The sequence below is a fragment of the Lemur catta genome, chromosome 1 (genome assembly GCF_020740605.2).
Source record: "Lemur catta isolate mLemCat1 chromosome 1, mLemCat1.pri, whole genome shotgun sequence".
Taxonomy (NCBI): Eukaryota; Metazoa; Chordata; class Mammalia; order Primates; family Lemuridae; genus Lemur; species Lemur catta.
The window spans coordinates 235513180-235533022 of NC_059128.1; the positions used below are offsets into that span (position 1 = coordinate 235513180).

General features: G+C 34.8%; 1 protein-coding gene across 8 annotated transcripts in view; it reads right to left on the minus strand.

Moving 5' to 3' along the window:
- Window positions 1-19843, minus strand: part of BBX (BBX high mobility group box domain containing) — a 262244-nt gene that overhangs the window by 141853 nt on the left and 100548 nt on the right. For 7 of the 8 annotated variants that reach the window (XM_045540360.1, XM_045540353.1, XM_045540356.1 and 4 more), the window contains exon 3: window positions 11959-12032. The gene's annotated coding sequence lies outside the window, so the exon portion shown is untranslated. Of the gene's footprint in view, window positions 1-11958; window positions 12033-15936; window positions 16007-19843 lie in introns of those variants that run through there. The other variant, XM_045540359.1, reaches the window with a different exon arrangement.

Sequence of the window (19843 nt, forward strand, 5' to 3'; positions counted from 1 at the left end):
CATTCTCTGCATATGAAAACAAAAATGGCTATTATCTGGTTCTCAGCTTAGAAACTGCATATGCAGGTGGCCCAACTACTCCAAAGAGCTTTCTACAGGATTTTTATTAAAAGAGTAGCCCTTATTTAAAGTATCACTATATTTAGTATAAAAGAAGAGTTGGTAATGACAGAGAATTCATTATTCATCCCTCTGTAATGCCAATTATAATAAATATAAGTCCTGTGGGTGAGGGATTTAAGAAGTATGTTTGCTGATGGCATTTTAAAGAAAGTCACTCCAGTACATTTGAGGAAATGATATTAGTACCTGGATAAGCTTTGACTTAAAACCATGTAAAGTAACATATTTAAAGAAAACAATATTACAACTACATTTATAGAAGATGAGTTCTAAGCTCCCAAGGAGTGGATTTATAAATTATTATAGATTGATTACTCCATGAAGACAGTGACTCAACATACAATTTCGGCTAAAAAGAGAACCAAGAATTGGCACTGACAGGGGGAATATTGGAAACATTATACAACATTGCTTCTTCCTTGACCACTCTATAAAAATTGCTTTCTCCAAAGGTATGTTGTTCACCCCTGAATCATTAACCCAAATGTAATAACATTTTTAAGCATTTGGATTTCTCTAAATTTTTCAACATTGCACATTGTGAAACTCTTCCTTATTTCGCATAACACTATACTCCATTGCATTTCCCACAACAGATCTGATTGTTTTTCTTTCCCTCAGACTTCCCTTAACAAAGAATAGGTAGGTACTTTCAAAAGTTCCGTTCTTGGGCATATTATCTACTTTCACCAATTTCCAAAGTTTCAGATCTACCTCTCTCTCAAACTTTATCTTCAGCCTGAATCTCTTCCAAACTCATCTCAAATTTATAACTACATCCTAAACAGAATCATATGGATATCTTCTCTGTGTTTCAAAGCCAATCCATCCCAAATTTCACCTTCCCCTTGATATGGAAAACCCCCATCTATTACTTAGCACAGCAGCCACCTGAGACCCACCCACCCCTCACGGAAGACCCGCATCAGCATAATACTAACCTAACACCTGGCCCATCAACTAAGCTATTACCTGGCACATCAGCATAACACTAAACCTATTACCTGGTGCATCAACATAATACTAACCTATTACCTGGCAGGCATTAGTCACCTGAGACCCCACCCCTTGGATCACCCCAACTTAATAAAAGTGGGAAAAATTGGGTAGACGGGGGTGGGGGGCTGGGGGGGTGCTCAGAATTTGGTGGCAAGACCCTCTGAGCCTGCTGGCGAATAAACCTTGATTCTCCAACTCTCTGTGTGCCACTCGGTTTGTCCTCGGGACCATTCGCTGTAACACTTGCTGTAACGCCCTCCCATAAATCGGTTTCTACTACTATCTCCTTACTTCTGGTAGCAGTTATTAGCACTCTTCTGAAATTAGATTAAATTAAAGATCTATCCCTCACTTCCTTTTCAACACCCTCCACTGCCTTCCTTCCCTCTTACTAACCCCCTTTATACCCCCAAAACAAGTTCAATTATTGCTAAGTTCCGTAGATGAGTAGTTTCTAAATTGGTGCAAGTAACAGATACATAGAATGCATATTCTTTGAGAAATACAGTGAAAACTAAATTTACAATTACTAAACACACACACACACACACGCTAAATAGTAGTGTTTCAGAAAATCTTTACTGAAGGAATCCTTAAAACTGAGTATGCATTACTTTTTGCCCTACAAATTAGAAAGACTTAATTTGATTTTGTGAGCTGAATATCTTAATCCAGAATATTTCAAGATACATCCAGAGTATAACCTTCATAACGTCTCTCATAACAGTCATATTCACAACTGTCAACATCCTACCAGAAGAATGAATTTCTTCTTATCTAGGATAATGACAAAGCTCCCCAAACCAAACTTTCCAATGCCTACCTCTTTTTCCTTCCAAATCATCCCATTTATATCATCTCCTCAAAAATTTTCAGCGGTTCATCTGTTTTTTGTTGTGAGGGGGTGGAGTAAACTTACCCTGCCTTTTCACCAAAGTTGCCCATTTTAACTTTACATATATCCCATCCAACTGGCAAAAATTCACCTTTCCAGACTTTTCTGTATTTCCTCCTCTGTGTAGTCTTCCTTCATATCCCTAGTGGGATTTAGGATCTTCCTCAGAACTCTTAACGAGGTTTATTTGTGCCTAATTAGAGTTTACTGTATTATCACATATGACCGTGACAATGTCTAACACATTGCCTTGCACATAGTAATTCTAGTAAATATTTATTAGAAATACAGAGGGACAGAAAATATATTACTTTGTCTTTCAGCTAAACATTTTTCCAGTGAGATTACCGTAGACAGTTCAGTTTCTAAAAAGAAACAGAAGAGAACTGGAGAAAGATTAGAGAGGGCTAACGATGATTCAGAGCGTAAAGACTCTCACAAGTGGGCTGGACAGGCTTAGATTTCTCAACGTACAGTAATAATTTTTAAAGTATTAATATATAATTAAAGTCTAAAATTTATGCTGTTTATGGTTTGGATGTTTATATGCTCAATTAAGAAAAGGCGAAATTGCTAGAAAAGGACCACAAACACCTAACACATACATACTAACAGAGCACCTTTTAGAAGGGATCACAGAAGGTACTAAATTATCCTCAAGACAAGTTTAAATATATTAATTGTTGAGAGAGATTCAAAATTAATAAACAAAATAGTTACTGATATGAGGGACAGAAAACATTTTACATTGGTTTTTATGCTCATGTGCATGAAAAATATTAGAAAGCAAGTATTTTCAAAGAGGTAGCATTTTCTGCAGATGGAGAAAAATGCTTTCTCCTCTTGGACCAATTAATCCTGAAATGCTAAACCACTGACTTAAAATTAAGGAAAATTTTGTATGTCTTTTCTAATTTGTGAATTAACTAGCAGAGTATAGTCATGATTGAATTAACTAACTCAATTTTTAAGTTTTTTTATAGTTATCAGGGTATAATAATTTCTTAAAAAGCTCTCATACTTTAAATTCCCATATTTAATGAATTCTCATTAAGAATTCAATATCTCCTTGTTTTGTTAAAATAATTATAGTCTTTGAAGAAAATTATCTACACTATAAAAATTTACTGTTATGCTTAAAAATTTACATGTTTGGGGTGGTAATTTTGTTAATACCAATAGTATGCAGCAATAATATCCCTAAATAACCATAATCCACTGAATGACAGCTGTCTTATCTCCCAATATTTTTTTATGTTTGGGCTTTAATAAAATTACAAAATTAACAGAAGTACAATTAAAATAAAATCAAACTTCTATCCTTATGATTGTACAGAAAATATTTTAAGATACCTAACAGTATTAAGAGTAAATGCTATTGATTTTTTCTTAATGATTTAAAGCAAGTCTATCTTGTATTTAATAAAGACTTTCTCAACATAATAAAGATGTGTAATTTGAGCCTGAACATTTCCCTTGTTGTGGAGACAATAGCAGGCCTGACATTAAATTTCAAAGAACAGTTAAGAAGCAAAAAAGTCATAGCTCATTTTAAGAACAAACACATTCTCTTAACAGTTCTTGCCATGTGCTGGGTTGGCATCATAACCTCCAGCACTTTTATTCCTCTTAACAACTCTTAACATGGTCTGTATTTTCCCCAAAGAAGCTAAGTAACTTTCCCACAGCCCAATAACAGTAAACAGCTGAGTTTGGTTTAGTCTTGGGTCCATCTGACTCCACAGCCCACGCTTCTAAAAGATGGCCCTACAGCTTTAAAAAAAAAAAAAAAAAGTGATACATTTAAATCCATCTCCTACAAGGAAACCCTTAAGTTTCCATCTATGTATATTAATCTGCAGGAAGCAATAGCAAGCATTACACACTTGAAAGTCTAGAGGTAAGAATAAGGGTATTTATAAACTTTGGAAGTAAAAGTTCTAAAATATTTTTTTCAGGAGCACATTATAAACTTCAATGTATAAAATATTTTATCACAATGGAAATAATTGGTTAAAAATTTTATGATTTTGCTGAGTAAGGAGATACTCATAAAAAGAGACACGACTGGGACACCATCGCTATCAATAAGATATATTATAACAGCCTTATTAGAAAGATTTATGTTCTCTAAAAAGTGAAACTCTAAGTGAATAATAAAGGCAACACCCCTCATTTTAACAGGAACAACTAAACTCTCAAACTGGAAAATTTTATCACATTGATTTAAATGTTCACTCCACTAAATGAATTGAAAGATGATCCGTATGCTTCCATCCTTCAAACAGCCCAACAAAATGATTGCTATAAAAAGAGGTTTGGTATTTAAGGGGATTGACAGAAGCTGCTGATCTCAAACTTTTCTCTATTGACTCTTTGTAATACACCTATTTGATGATTTAGTAACTCTGACAATGCTGAAAACATAGTGGTATTCAAAAACTATACTGAAGGCATGGACAGAGTTTTCATGAATATGTGCAACCAAGCAGGGCCTCAATGGATAGAAGGGTATATTCTACTCTGCACATGGATATATCTCGCATTTTGTAGGTTTTACTGTCTCTATTATTTGGCAATTCTTCAATGTAGTTAGTGTGGCACAACTCAGGGCAGTGCTCACCACATTCATGGTAGCTAGGTCCTGTTTAGAAGCTAAGCTAGCTCCTCCATATCTCACTGGCTCTCTCAAGAAATCTGTGCACTCATTAAAATATTACCTAAAGTGGAATGCTTCCACCTTGAGGAGACTTTTGGTAATAAATGAGCTTATAGTAAATATTAAGGAACACTGAAACCATTATGTAATTTATCTGTTTTGTGGGAATAGCCATCGCAGAGGCAGAACAATTGCAAATTAAGCTAAGCAGGTTATAAAAATCAATACAAAACCAAGACACAACATTCTTATCTATCATCTTCATAGATCCATTTGAATACAGAAATAGCCTAAAAATATTCCCCATAATAAAACACCTAAAAGTACACTTTAGTCAACCTTATGGTACATACCAATTGAATGACGCCAGGTACCACATTACATCTGTTCAAGCCCAGCAGAACCAATTTGCCTACCTTAAATCTCACAACCTTCATTCACATGTGCTCCACTCACAGGGTCACCGCTGGTGAAGTGTTAAAAGAAGCACTTGTTAGAAGACTAAGAAGACTAACATTTCCTAATTCAATGTACACTAAAAACGAGGTAACAAGTACCCAGAAATTTTTTGCTGCTCATCTGAAGTTCTCAGGCCAGCTAACACTTATTGATTATAGGACTAACTGCAAACTTAAAGGCACAAGAACACCTCTCTCCCTGAACTCAGTCTAGGAAAAATAATTATCTCCATATAGGCCAGAGGATGTTTATTAACACTAAGTTCAGCAGAATTAATGAAATGTAAATGCCTATAATACTAATTCATCACATGTTTATCGAGCAACTAGGTTTTGGGAATACAGCCATGCATAAAATAAGACTTTCTAGTGTAAACTTAAGTCCCTTCACATCCTAAGGAGATTCTATGAAAGAACAATATGTATATGCACTTACATACATTTATGTGTGTGTATACACAGAATATACAGTAAATGTAGCACATTACGTATTTTACACTAAAATGCATGAAAATTCTGACAAGAGAAATGTTACGAGCAATTCTACCCCTATTACGTTCATTTATTTTCCTGGGGAAACACACTTCTCTTGTATAACAGAGATCAGAGGAAATATACACAGACTTCAATATAAAAACACTTAACACCTTTCAGAGTAGCATTAAATGCATGAAGTCATACCTGAATATATTTATACTATCCTTAACTAGTGAATTTCACAATTAGTAGATTGATCCTACAGTTGAGAAGAAATACACTGCTAAAATTCATCATATACAAAGTTTTTGAGTTTGAGTCATTTTATAAATAGCTTTTGGGGAAGACTATAGTCAAAAGCGAACAAGAGAGTTAAAATATCTTTCAACCAACTAAACCGACATCCACAAAATTAGATCTCTGCTCAATAGCTTATTACTTAGTTTATAAACACACAGAGGTGAACAGATAAATTTTATAAATATATTTAAAATTATTTTTGCACAAAAGCGTTTAAGTCTCAAAGGTTTGTTTCTTTTTGATTATATTTTTAGTTCTAGACAGATACAAAATCGCCAGAAACTGAAAATTATTCCAGTAATAGAGAATACACACATACACATACAATTGTCCAAAGATAAAACAAAGACACTAAATTTGAGCCTACATTAATATTCAACCAATAAATGCACTATTTAGTCATCATTAATCCCAAGAACGCTTCAACTAACTTACTTAATAGAAAAAGTATACTACTTACTGTATAATAGAAACAAGTACTACACATTCTAAACGCAATGCATTGCATTTAGACTATCACTTGAGAAATTCAAACCACCATTACCTAACTTAAGAGCTGATACCAGAGGAAAGAAAGGGAAAAGGAGGGGGGAGGGGAGATAAGGTAGGTAAAAAGGCAGGACAAAAAATAATGATACCAGATTTTAGGACTTCTGCTGGTGTTATTTCAAATACATAATCTTTTTTTGTCTGTTTACCAAAATCTTAAATACATGTCATTTCCCTGTTTGAATTCTCAATTGACTCAAAAAGCAAAAGAATATTGCCTTAAAATAAATGTGAATTGGCTTGATACAGTAAACAGAAACAAATACAACCCAGAAGAGTAATTGTCTGGTTCCTCAACAGAATTTTCAAATACATTCTATTCCTAGATAACAACAAATACATATGGAAGTCAATTTTTACAATGATGTAATTCCCCCATTACATAAATCACTCTGATTTTGAAGTTCTTAGACTTGATCCCTTCACTTATAAGAATCTTATTTTCACGCAGTGACTTCAAAGTGGAAGAAATATGAATTCAGTAATTTCAAATGTCTCCCACCTCAAAGGTATCAAAGATATTTTTAGAATCTTAGAAGACAATAATAAACCAGATTTCTTGATTATAGATTACATAACATAGAAAATATTTTTTAACATTTTCACTTCATCATTTGATACAGAAAAACTACCTCTGTTATTAACAGAATAGTGTTCCCCCCAAATTCTTATGTTGAAGCCCCAAACCCCACTGTAACAAGATAGGGCCTGCGAAGAGGTATTAAAGGTTAAGAGAAGTCACATGGGTGGGGCCCAAATCCCACAGAACTAGTGTACTTATGAGACAAGGAAAAGCACCTGAGCTCGCTTGCTCTCTGCACACACAGAGGAAAAGCCATGTGAGGACACAGCAAGAAGACAGCTGTGTACAAGCCAGGAAGAAAGCCCTCACCAGAAACCAAATTTGCCACCATCTTAATCATGGACTTCTAGCCTCCAGAACTGTGAACTTAAAATAAATGTTTAGCTTAAGCACGCAGTTTCTGGTATTTTGTTATGGCAGCCCAAGAAGACTAATACAACCCCTAAAGATTTTTGAGGTAGTTTTACTCTACCAATAATCCATCTGAATGAGTAAGTAAAAGCCATTTAAAAGAGAAGAGCTAGGAACAATTTGATAATTCACCTCCCCAAAATAATTTTTATATACCTGTGCTATTTTAAGTTAAACAAATGAAGTCATTTTAGAAAACAGCATTAGGCTTTGAATTATAACAGATATTACTATGTTGTACTTGATTCTGAGAGTACCAAAGGACAATGTCAATAGAGAAACTCTCTAAGGAATCTAAATTGATTGAACTTTCATTGGAGAACAGTAACATGAAGATCTTGAAATAGAAATGCCGACTCTTTCTGAAACCAAATACCATTTGCTCCACATGGTGAAGAAAATTTCAGTGATACCATCTCCTGTTCTTGTACCTTCCCTCAAGATTATTTAAGATTTGATTTTCTTGCAACTTGCTGCTGACTGACCTCATTACTATTCAGAGTGAAGGCCATACAGTATATCCACTCTTGGTCATCACTCTGTCCTTGTGACTTCTAAATTCTCAGCGGCAAGAAGTGAATTATTGGATCATGAAGTAGCTAACATTTCTACAGGATTCACCCTTTCTCTCAGTGGCAAAGATAAAGCCACTTTCAATTTTCCATAGAACTACAGAAGAATGCATAGGTTCTTATGCATTCAGGACAATTTTTTTTTAAACCCTTGGGGGGTGTGTACATTTATATAAATATATAAACACATTTTAGATGCTTATACGCTGTCAGATGTCAATCAGAGGTATTTTATAGGGTATCAAAGGTTCTTGAACTTTTATCACATTTTTCTTTTTCTTTTTTTAACTACCATTTCTTGAGTGCTATGTGCCAGATACTGTATCAAGCACTTGACAGAATTACTTTATTTAATTCTTACACTCCTAAAAGGTAGAGATCATTATCTTCATACTAAAATGATAAAACAAAGTTTCAGAGAGGTCAAATAATCATGCAAATTCTTTCATTTAAAAAGTGCCAGCTGAGTGTGGTGCCTTAAGCCTGTAATCCTAGCAGTTTGGGAGGCTGAGGCCAGGGAATCGGTTGAGCCTAGAAGTTCGAGACTAGCCTGGGCAACAGTGAGACCCCATCTCTACAAAACATTTTAAAAAACAAAATCTTAGTTAGGTGTGCTATTTGGGAGGCTGAGGCAGGAGGATCCCTTAAGCCCAGGAGTTTGAGGTTGCAGTGAGCTACGTTGAAGCTACTGCACTCTAGCCCAGGCAAGAGAGTGAGACCTTGTCTCCAAAAAAAAGAAAAACAAACAACAAAAAAAACTGCTGAAACTAGGATTTCTCTAAATCCAAAACCCATGCTTTGCCATAATGTCTTGCCTTCTAACCTGACATTATATATTTAAAAAAAAAAAACCAAAAACAAAGATGTCTAAGCATGTTCCTTTCCCCCAGTCTTAAGTAACTATAAACTATCAAAGCATTGTTTATATACTTCTAGATCTCTATATAGTCTTAATCCACTCTGGTCTGGTAGCAATGTTTTGTAATACCTGTGAGGTTAATCAAATTAATATTGGCTGAGGAGTTCTAGGTGCTAGTAATTTTCTAGAAGACTTAGGAGATAATAATGCAAAAAAGTCACAGTATGGGGAATATGACCTCAGGTGGAGTACCTCAGAAAACTCCTGGAATACAACTGTTAAGCTCCCTACAGTGTCTGCATTCATTATCTCTAGAATGATTCTTGAAATTAAACTTAAGTAGACAAAGGCATTTGGCTACCATTATATCCGGTAAAATTATCATACTACTACTGGAATAAGCAAAGCACCCATTTCCTTATTCTCTCTTCCTATATCAAATTAGATGTATCTGTCAAAGTTCTGTAACCTATTGTACATAGGTAAGAAATTATTATGAGTATCATATTTCCCTTTGTTACTCTGTATGCAAACTGCAGAAGGTTAAGTCTGCAGTCATTTTCATTCTTTTAAAAACTACTTCTACTTCCATAACAATAATGTAAGTCTGTAATCTATATTAGAAACTTTTCCTAAATGTTAGAAAAAGTTCTAAGGTTCAAAACAGCAGGAAACTTGAATTGTACCAATTCTTTAATCCTTAAAACTTGTCACATACAGTGTTCCATATGATAACAACAAAAGGATTCATGGTCAAATAATTTTACACGTTAAACAGATTCATTCACTGCCGAACTTCCTGGAATCTTTAATATACTATGTGCACTGTCTCTCTAAAAAAGCTGCAGATGGTATTTTGCAGATATGGTAGTTAAAATATGCACTGTCCCTCCCTAACAACTTTCCCTACCCTGCTCCTCTTACAAGGCCACCCCCCCCATGACACAGGCTTGACTGTGTGACATGCTTTGGTCAATGAAATACGAGAGGTAGTGACATATGCCACTTCCAAGCAGCCATGTTAACAGCCATGGTTCCATCACTCTTTTCTCCTTCTGCCATAAGACTTGTACATCCCAGAAAGGTTGCTCCTTCAGCTTTGGTCCAGGAATGAAGAGGACATGGAACAGAGTAGCAGCAGACTCATCAGGGACATGAACATAAATGAGAAATAAAATTTAATTGCCATAAACCACTAACATTTGGGGACTCTCCTGATACTGAAATGTAACTTTGCCTAAGCTGACTGATACAGTTCCCAGACTTATTGAACCCTGGCATCTTTTTGCCAAGTAACATCTTCCAGGATTTGTTTCCTAAATTACTCCTGGTTTTGTATGGCATCTTTTCTATCTCTCAGTTAATACTATGTTTAAGAGGAGCATATATGTAAGCCAGAATTATGTAGTCTTAGCCATCTTCGATTAAGCTTTCATCTTAAATTCTATCAGTAATTTTAATTTCTGTCCATTTCTGTTTATAGTCAAAATATATTTCCTGCAATAAACTGATGAGCATTCAGAAATCATAGATCATATGGCTACTTAGTGAAGACTGCCATACTAATGCTGGTTCAAGACTTAGTTTTTTTGAACAGGTCAGATAAACTATCCTGCTTTACTTTCTATATCAAATTCAGAATACTGCCACAAATGTAATTACCTTTAAACCTCACAATAATTAACTCTCAATTAGCAGTTGAGAACATATTTGAAATTTCAGGATCGATTTTTGAATATTCCATATTCTATTCTGCTGACTTAGTAAAGCCATAATTAACTGTACTCTGACTGGCATCTTAAATTCAGAATTTGTATTTGTAACAAATATGCCTTAAAGAGCAGCACAGCAAAGAGGAAAAACGATAAATTCCAGTCTTCTAATTGGCATTAAGACTTTGTTGATGTTTAAATATCCTATAATAAATACCCATTCAAGTAAATTGCATACATTTTACTATATGTACAATCCTAGACAATGACATTCAGGAGAATGGTTTAGAGGCCTTGTATTTATACTCATATCATAAAAGCCACATTCAGTCATATACTAACTAAAAGAAGGTAGACGTAGATATTCTATACAGATTTAATAAGCTAACAAACACACTTTAAAACACGAAAGACTTCAGATTAATTTTTAATCTGAAAAGTAAAATTTTTCTTTCTAAAGAAATTTCAATTTTTAATTTAAAGTAAAATTAAAGAATAAGTTCCTTTCCTGAAAATTGCAATTGAACAATATGTACTATATTTGCTCAATTTTAATTCACACCAAGTTTCTCAGTCTTATAAATCATTAGTTCACCATAAAGTATTCAGTATCTGTAAAGCAATCACACATTTTATTCTCAGATTGGGAAAACTCTACACATTTAAGTAACCATTATTAAAACTGATTTTAAAATGTTATTGCCATATTTTAAAATTTTTTTTTAAATTTCTAAAAGAACAGCTTTGAAAATAACTTCCATACAAAAGAAGAGTCATAGTATCTGTGAATTTCAGAGTCTGATATTAATTTGTCACATGTATATATTTTAAAATCTCAACTTTTTCTTCATTGTGTGGTTTTCATATTTAAAGTGATTTCACCATGCGGTTACACATATCTCTATTATTTTTAATAGGTAAGAAAGATTTCATGATGCTTTGATACTGATTTGTTTTCCAATTAAAGCCAACAGAAATATAAAAAATAGCTTTTGGGAAATAGAGCAATTTAATATTTATTTAGGTACGCAACCTCTAAATATCTAGGACTTCAACAGACTTTTACCAATGACATACTACTGTGGAGAAACAAATCAGAGATATTGAAACAGTTAATTTTTTAAAATTCATGATTTTAAAAGAAAATTTAACTTACTTGATAATGGAGATTAAAATGTCACTTTAAAAAAATTACAAAATTGACAAGAAAAAATATATTATGGTCACACTTCCTTGATCAATATGGAAGTGAATCCATTAGATGGGAAAAAGTTGAGATCAGCTTGGATACCACATAGTTCTTGACTGCCTCACTGCTTCCAAGGTAAGTAAGTAAGATGCACCTTCAGTGCAGCTCTTACCAATCAAGTCAAGACTTTCCATTGTGAGTTCAATGGAACATCAGAACTTCCAGCTTCTGTGATGCAGCAGGATTCTGTGAAAGATCCATAGAAAAGCAGTCAAAATGGTGAGTCAGGTAGGCCTTTCAAACAAGGCTGACACTCATTCTCCTTTAGCAAACTAACCCCTAAATAAAATGAATTAACAGCCAAATAATCAAAATCAGGCAAACATCCCTATGCTAATACTATTTAGAGAAAGTGGCCTTAGGCATGTATTGTCAACTTTACTTTAACAAAAAGCCACTAAAATTATTCAACAGGAATTCTGAGACAAAGGATCATAGACTAAGAATTAACTACAGGAAATGACTTCTTGGCCTTTTGGCTAAAATCAAGTGCGGAATTACAAGCAAATCCCATGTGAAAACATGGGGTTAAATTGATATCCTGACTAAACTCAAGTTATTTTAAATGACTCAAGTTATTTTAAATAGCCTGATTCAACTAGATAAACTATGATTCAAATATTAATATCTTATGATTTATCTTTTAAATGTTTAGAAGATAATGAATGAAGCAAGATAATAAAAATGAACAAACAAGAAAGCAGCTTGCAGTGAAAGGGTAACAAAAAATTATTTTCTAACAAGGTATGAGGTAAATAGGAGAAAAGGTCAAAAGCAGCAAAAGAGTGTACGCACAAATTAATGGAACATTTCACATTAATAACACTGCAAATATAGATATATTCTGATTAAATCACATCATTTTTAAGAATTAAAAACTTATTTCATTTTCTTTGTGAGACACATTTAGTTTCTAGGTTGCTTCAGTGGTAAAACTAAATGTACACTCAAATAAAAGAGATAATTTCCTGCCCCTAGCAGATTATGACAATATATTTCTTTATAATCTGTAAGTTATACACTGTAGAAATTGGATATCACTTATTGGCTTATGGCTCTATCAATGCTATCAGTAATTTTATGGCTTGGCTGAAGTTTTTTTTTTCTAATCAGCCACTGATATGGAAGAACTGGCTCTTCACATTAAATATCAAAAATGTGTAATGATTCATCTGAGTAATCCTATCTAGAATTAGATGATTCAGTTGTCACCCAGTGCTATTAACGAAAACAAAAGCTGGAAAGAATGAATAAAATATTAAATGGTCTCATGTGGCTTCACACAAGATACTACTCATTCATCCGTATTTTTGAAAACAAGGATATGGATGAAAGAGTAAATCTAGATCTTTGAAGCAAACTACAAAGGACACATATAAATACTTTTAAATTAAATGCCTACGCTTTCACTATATTTTATGAAGGAAGCATGCAGTTCCACATACTGATGTAAAATAAATAGTATAAAAGTCTGTTCTTATCATAAAATAGGCAACTAATATTAAAAATACTCTTTTAAGAAAATCTCATACACTATCTCATATTTATATACTTTTTCTTCACATAAATCCATAAAAGTATACAGAATCATTAAAATAAATATTGTAAAATAAATGAGTAAAACTCATGATGTAAATAAATAACTATAAATAAATGCCAAGTAAATAAATTGGTATAAATATAATTTGTACTGCCAAAATTGGGAGAGGCCAGATCTACCATTAATTTTTATGGTATGCTTTTAATTTTTAATTTGGTTTAAAGATTTGTTTATTTGTTTATCTTTAAGAGGTGAGCCCATGCTCTCTGAGAAATAAAATATTCTATTATATCCCATACACAGAAGTTCCTCCAGGAGCTCAAGGATAAACTCTTATTAATCTTCAAGTAACCTTAGAGATTTGTTTCTATAATTGGATATGTACCCCAAAATGGACCATAATTACACTTCATTTTGATTACTGTTCAATAACTTATTACCCGTGATGCAACTATCTATGGATAAAGCGGGGGAGGGAAGGTGAGAAAGGAGATTGGCTATGCTGTGGCCAATATGGATTTTAAAACTCTCTTAACATGATAAAGAGATCATAGTAGACTTAAGAAGCCAGGGAATCAGCACCAGAGCAGAGGTCAATTTCTAGGCTGAAGGTCCTGCCTGAGATAGATTTGAGTTCTCTAAAAGTCAAACTTAAAGACCAGATTTTATCTGGTTACTACAAATGGCCACAAGTCACTTCAGAAAAGCAGTTTTAGCATAAACTGTTCTACATTTAAATCACAAGTATTTCAGAAAGTGTTTTGACTTGATGGAAATGGGTGAGGTGTCAGAAAGGCAGGTGGGCCATCAGGGGAAATGCCCAAAGTGTGATTACAGCCCTGCAGAGGGAAGACTTCAATGGGCCCTTAGACCACAGCTGGGGCAGATCTTCATCTGAGCCACCCAGTGTCTGTCTGTGTTCTCTGGGTCCCACTATGGCTTCCTCTTAACCCCCACTCACACACAGCCCCCGCCCCAGAGCCTTGGATTCCCACTCCCCATAATTAGTTCTCACTGCCTCATTAAGCACTTCTTTTTTCCCTTGTCAAGGCCTGGGCTTCCCACCCAGGACACTGCCTCCCACAGTCCTAGCCAGCACTGATCTGGCACAGCTCAGAATTCCCTCTTAAAAACTTCATCATGGCATGTGGAACAGCCATCTATTAAATACTTATTATTTGCTTCCAACCACAAATAGGGCATCTGACTTGGCATCTGAAAAACCTATCTTAAAGATGTGGCCTGAGCAACCATTCAAACATCCCACAGCAACTGGCTTTCTGGCACAACTCACACATTGCCCCTTGAGGTGCTGTGTTTTGAAATGCTTATGTTACACTTAAAAAGATGAGGTGCCACTTCTGACAATCAGGCAGACTCCCAATTAGTATTAATATTAATGTCCAGTATAGCATTCAAAGGCACATCATGGAAAAAATCCCTTTCTATGCCAAAATCATGTGTTTTGCAACCTGATGTCACTAGTACATAGTGAAGAAGGGACTCCAAGGTAACCATGTTGTCCACTTACATGGAAGAATATTTAATCCCCATGAATGACTGCTTTTCTGATGTTTTCATCAATTCTCTGGATAATAGATTAAGCTTTAACTAACTCATTTTCATACATACCCTTAATTCAATCAAGCCCAATAAAAGTCATTCTGGACTGCAATTATTTGCTAAGGAACAATTAACATTCAAATGAAAAAAAAACCGCTGGGCATGATACAATGTATGGGTACAGATGCCTTTCCATTTATGGAGTAAGAATGACAACAAAAATAGCCAAACTGCTAGAAAAAGAAATATCATTTTTTCCTCAATCTCCTGAAAACAGAATACTCATGCTTTTACACCTGAAAAAAAAATGGGAAACCTGAGAAAACAAATTTTAAAATTATTACTTTCAATTATATTTATTCTTTGAAAGACACTGCATTTCTAATCTAAGAGTCAGCGTGACCTCTGAAAGCCAAAACAAATCCAGGTCACAAACTAAGAGTTCTAATATCTGCTCTTGCACTAAATCCTTCCACTGGCTTCTCCATTTCCCCAGCAATTTGTACTGTATTCCAATTTCCACTTTACAGCGCAGGTTTTATTAAAAGATTTTTCTTGTTTTAAAACTAGTTCATTTCTACATGAATACAATTATTATTGTTTCCTCAGCTCACTCTTTTATATACTACATATTTATAAATGAATTTAAATATAAACTCGAAGCTCACACTTCCATACAGTAATGTTTGCAGTCAAAAATTCTATTGATTTAACTGAAGCCTTCCCTGTCCTCTGCATGCATAAGGTTTCCCCCCACTACTCTATATATTCTTTTAATCTCCTCAGTAGTGGCATCAGACATATTATGCCATAATATAGTACCGAAAATTATCTATTATATTATGCAATTTAGGCCAGTGAATTCTATGCCTCAGGTCACTGTTGCCCACCACAGGCCAAAGGTTTAGAAATGATAAACTATATATATCTCAGCTATAAACAACAAAAAGTATGAATAAAGACAACACTTTTGTTAAAATTACCCACCTGTCCCTATCTTTTATAGTTGATGCTTAAACCACAGCTATTTCACAGGCATTTCTGGCCAGGTACCAACCTTTAACTGAAATTACAAGTGTCAACTATACTGAGAATGGAGATCTCTTAAAAGAAAACACAAATCTGAATTACCTCTTCATCACCCTCCCATCTCCACCTTTATATTTCTTCATGATCTAGAGCTTTATCAGTTAATAAACATTAAATATGGTAATAAAGACAAACATGTTTAAAGTGTTCCCTATATATCTAGCAGTAAACCGAAGTAACTACTAAGTAATTACAGGTTTGTCCATTTCTTTGGACTCTCCAAAAAGGTTTCAAAAACCACTAGGTAGCAGATACAGAAAACGCCATCACTCATTGTTTATGGGCCTCTCACAATAGCTCATGAAATATCTGGAAATCCCCTCCTATTCAGTACTCAATATTGTACCAATTATAAAATTATGTTCAACACATTAGCTGCCATGTGAGTTGCATTTAACTCACACTAGTTGTGAGCCCAGGGCCTCATGAAGCGTATGTAACTCACACGTCTCTTTACCTTGGGAGCCATGTCGTGCACAGGCAATCACACTGCCATGCTGTAGCATACCTATTACGTGATGGGTGGCCCCCTGGGCAAAACCCTGCAGTTGGTTCTTGAAAATCATACTTTTTGATATTCTTATTGTTACAATTAATATTAACAAATTAATTGTGTATAACTCATGCACACAAAACAATAAAAAATAACAAATTTTTCATTAAATTAGGATTATTTTGTTTTCGAAGTTTTTATTCTGTTTTCACAATAAAACACTGTGGCCCCAAAGAAAAAATTTTTTTTCTAGTGTGGCAGTCAATGTGTTAATAACTACCTACCACCTATGCATATGCCAACAGAACAGAAATGCAAATGATGTAACCTTTTACTGTTTGAGAAATTAATGACCTACTACATATTAACACTGCAAAAGGTAATAAAACAAAGTCAGTGCTTTCATGAAGCTGATGATCTAGTTGGGTAATAACATACATACAGAAAGTTACATAATAATTGAGTAATATATAAATGTGAAAATGGTAAGCAAAGAATCCCGAAAGAGAATGTACAAGGGGATCTTGATATAGGAGATGAATAAAACTGGAACTTAAAGCACCTATGGCAATTTGGGATACAGATAGAATAGGGGAGGGTGTTACAGGCACAGACACAAGATGAGCAAAGGTTGAACACCAGGAGCAAGCATGGCTTGCTGGAAGGATAAGAAACACAGGAGGAAGATCTGGTTGGAGTGCAGATTTCACATCAGAAAGTGGGACATAATATATGGGCAAATAAGAAAGCAATATGATTTGCTTTTTTTTTTCTCTCCACAGTTTCCTAACTAGCAGAGTAATGTTAGCAGCATGGTGCTATGCTAAGCATACTGGCCTTAGGGTTTACTTCCCTGCAATTGTGGGCCAATTCCTAGTATCTCTGAGCCTCTATTACTTATCTGCAAAATTGGGATAAAAATCCCTACATCTCTAAAGGTTGTGAGAATTATTGGAGGATATTATAAATACAAAGAATTTCACATACAGTAAGTGCTCAATAAATGTTACTAATCTTATTAGAGATAAAAATTAAGTGGCAGAAAGGTATTAATAAAGCTACACTGTGAACACACTGAAGTTTGCCTTGAATATTCTCAGCATTTGGATGCTGAACGAATGACTACTTTCTCAAATGGTCATTATAGATATATTTTAATTTAGGTGGCTTTAATATATGTTTAATTCTGACAGTCTGAGCAACCGCTTTTTACCCTGCCAAGTTCAATGTATGGTACCTGATTTGATAAGATGGGTATCTTCTTACAATGATCATTTGCCATAAGATTGTTGGCTCAAGGATCATGGTAGAACCATGAATTTCTGCAGTTTCCATAAGCAGAGGTGGAAAATGAGTAGGCATTAGTCCAGTCAGATGGCTTGGCAGGAAGGCACTGAATGCCTCTTTTATACTACCATGAACTATATAAATGTGACCTTCTCAGGCAGGGGAAATTGCACATTTAAGGCAAAAGGAGTTTCACTTCCAGGAAGAGTATAAAAACACGTTTGCCAGCAGCTACGTCAGGAATAACATCAGGGAAGCCCCCAGGATCTTTGGGAAGATTCAGTAGCTTTATCAAGCCACTGAGCATTAAGCTAGAAAATAAATGGTTAGGGTAACCCTAGCCCCATGGGATACCCTTTAGATATTGGATTAGCTCAAGTAAACCCCAATCTATATACTTTAGGAATTACCCTGTGCCCTCAGGAAGAGGTGCTTTGAATGAAACCCACTGGACAAACCTCAAGACAACCTTGTCCTCTGAGGCAAGAAAGTGTTCCCTTGGCTGCTTTCATATCAGCAATAATTTGCAATATACAGAAATCACATTCTTACCAAAAAGAATTTAGTCCAAAGTCATTTGATAAAAAGGAAGTCATAATTTTAAATGGAAAATATTCTGTTCCAAAAAGTAAAGGACACTGGTCCCTTTTTTCCACTTTATTAGTATGTTAAATTATACAAAGACAATTTTTTAAAAATATAAACTGGTAAATATAAAATTTTATGATGTTATTTAATAGCATATTTTGATTAAAACTTATATTACTTTTTTAAAAATAAAAAACTGTACTATCCAGAAAGAGTAGCTGTCCCATTCAGGTGTGTTTAATGTATTTCCAGCAAATAGCTTACCAGCAGAAAGACTTGCTCTAGATATATTAATTGCAAGAATATTCCTGATATGAAGAAACAAAGGAGTCGCTCAACAGTATCCCATGGTAACTGTCAATATGCTCCCTTATAAAGTTATTTATTCACAAAGCAGGTATTCTTGGGACAATAATGTAACATAGTAATCAGTTATTTTAAATCAGAAAACTCAAAGAAAAAACTCTTCCTTAGCGTTTCCTTAGGGCCCATCAGGGAAGTCCAATCACATTTCCATAGCTGAAACCACGTAAGACCCAGAAAGCTTAACTGACTGAACAAATGGTCCTCAGCTAGTCTGTGACCAAGCTGTGACAAGACCCCAGGTCTTCACAGGGCTTTTCCCATTATAGGAACCGATGTTATTCCCTATTAGACATCCTGTGAAATTGCAGTATCACAGAATGTTGGAGGCAGATGAGAGTTTGAGGCTGCTAAATTCAACTCTTGGACCACACAGCAAGATAGAGGCAGAGGTAGGCAGGAACCCAGCGCTCCTGCTACGGTCAGTACACTTGCCCTGATACCACACTGCTCTGGAATATGATCAATCAGCTGGATCTGCAGTTTTGTCCTCCACAGAACAGCAGGAGGCTCCAGACCAGATTACATTACATCCCTATTCTTCATGTGGTCCTCCACAGCAGCAGAGTTCAGGTGGAAAGGTATCATCAAAAAAGGGCCTCACTTTTTACTGTCAGGGTTTAGTCAGAGAATGTTTCTTGGCTCTAGAACACTTTCCCCTTTTTGGTCTGAAGACAGAGAAAGACGCCTTATAGCTGTAGAAGTGAGCATGCAAAATATTCCTTTGCATCTCTAAATATTCCTATAAGTACCCTGGACTAAAAAGTTAATGTCAGTTGTAAGTGTGTGTGGACAGGGAGTATATGGGAATTCTCTGTACTTTCCGTTCAATTTTGCTGTGAACCTAAAACTGCTCTAAAAAAATAAAGTCTATTAATTTTTTTTAAAAAAAGTTAATGTCAATTTACTTCACTGTAACAATATTAAAATTATATCCTGACTAGAGAATGACAAGTCAATGCCGGCTGAGAATACATGAATGATAATTCTCTCTTAAATGCTCACCCCACTAGACATACCTAGTACCAATTAAAATTATGTCCTCCATTAAAACTAAGCACATGCCCTACAGTA